General features: G+C 30.6%; 1 pseudogene; it reads left to right on the top strand.

The window, feature by feature from the left end:
- The first annotated feature begins 288 nt into the window (after nt 1-288).
- Nucleotides 289-1,654, top strand: LOC120165043 (annotated as a pseudogene).
- Nucleotides 1,655-2,133: the final 479 nt, after the last annotated feature.

The following is a 2,133-nucleotide window of genomic DNA, read 5'->3' on the forward strand; positions in this document are numbered from 1 at the left end:
TCATTTTAGAAAATAGTTTTTGTAACCTCCTGATGGTCTTCCTTCTTTCAACATACATCATGTCATTTTGAGGAAATATTCAAAATGATTGATTGACCATAGAAACTCTACTTGCGTCTTCTTTTGATTACTTTGTCTTCTACATTAAACATGATATTGACTTGGCCTTTTTACTTTGCACAGTTCTTGCATCTCTGTTATATTTGAATCTTAGCAGGTGCAATTTCTCTGATGATGGGTGTGAGAGGTTTTCTAGTAAGTTGGTTTCATGCTTTCCCCATTACTCAGATGCAAAAATTCTTAGATGGCGTTTGTCTTATTGCATTTTTTTTGTTTTGACAGAGCTAAGTAATCTGAAGATATTAAACTTGGGTTTCAATGACATCAGTGATTCGAGTTTGATACATCTGAAAGGTGTTCTCCCTCTTCCCTTGTGTTGTTTGGTAGAATATTGATCTATATAATGTCTTTGCTTCATATATGTGTGTTCCTTATTTTGGAGGACTGATAATGAAGTGGATGTAATGGAATAAAAATTATTTATCTAAATAATGAGTGGTTATTCTTTGCAAAACATATAATAGGATCTCGTGATATGATTTTCTTTGTGAAATTTGTTCCATGTTTTTTAGTGGTGGTTGCCATCCATAATTTGATATTTTTTGCTTAGATCCAGGTTTGACAAATTTAGAGAGCTTGAACTTGGATTCATGTAGAATTGGTGATGATGGGCTGGTTCATTTGTCAAGTTGTTGGTCTAACTGCTACCATCTTTCTTTGTTTATATATTTGTTCATTTTGAAATAGAAATAATTAATTTAATTTAAATGTTTCTACCTACGTTATTTTTCTTCTGCTGTGGGAGGATTGTCATCTTCATTAAACCATCCTATTACCTCAGTTCATAATAATTCTCCGCTATCTTATAAAAAAATAGACGACAGTGGCTGAAAACAACCGCTTTCATTTGTTTAGGTCTTCAACGATTGAAATGTTTGGAGTTGTCTGATACTGAAGTTGGAAGCAATGGCCTTTGCCATCTTTCTGGTTAGATATCCTCCTTTCTCATAGTATGACATTCTCTATATTTTGCAGTTGTTGTTACTTTCTGTTTCTAGTTTTGGTGGTAAAGTGCTTCTTTAACTCTTTTGTTGCATATAATTATTTTCTTGATTTGATTCTCTGTTATCGCTACCCTGATTTGCTATCCTTATTTGGAAGCATTCTCAAAACTCAGATGATTCTACATGGAATTTTTTTTTAAACAATTGAAGGCACCTATGTTAGACATATACCTGTATCTGGCATTCTCATATGAGTCCGCATAACATCATTGTTCATTTAGTAGTATGAGGAGCTTTAATCATTGAATAAGCATATAAAACTGATTTCTTCTCAAACAATTGATTCTTATATATGATCATCCGATTTCTTTTGGTTTACTTGTAGGTTTGGTTAATCTGGAGAGCATAAACCTATCATTTACTGGAGTTACAGATGGTGGTTTAAGAAAATTGTCTGGACTCTCGTCTCTGAAATCACTCACCTGGATTCTCGTCAAATCACAGAGGCCGGACTTACAGCTCTTACCAGTATGATTGTTCGGAGTGCCTATTTCAGTTATTTGAATTGTCCTTTTAGTTCTTTAACATGATTCATTGTGAAATAATAAGTTTTGTCACTTATTATACTGGTGATTTAATTTTATTGTGTCAAAGATAATATATTAGTTCTGATTAGTCCTTAGTTTATTGTTGAGAAAGAGATTACTGGAACACAATTATTTTTAGTAATTATGCTTATAAATATGTTTTTTTATTATTATAATAGCGATCAAACCAATCAAAGTAAATATTTTAGGTTATATAATAAGGATAATTCACAGCTTGAGAAAGAAAAAGTAAATTATTATCTTTAAATAATTTTTAAGTAAAATAATATTTTTTAACCAATCAAACAGGGCCTTAGGTTATATAATAACAATTAAAATGATTAATTAATTGTATTTTTTCAAATAAAAATTTAATTGATCCATAAATTTTCAAATATGAAATATTTTTGTTTAATATTGGCTTCTAATTAGATGTAACGTGAAACAATAAATTTAAACAACTGTACTCGGTAATAATGTGC

This window comes from Hibiscus syriacus, unplaced genomic scaffold, assembly GCF_006381635.1.
Source record: "Hibiscus syriacus cultivar Baekdansim isolate YM2019G1 unplaced genomic scaffold, ASM638163v2 tig00111566_pilon, whole genome shotgun sequence".
Classification (NCBI taxonomy): Eukaryota; Viridiplantae; Streptophyta; class Magnoliopsida; order Malvales; family Malvaceae; genus Hibiscus; species Hibiscus syriacus.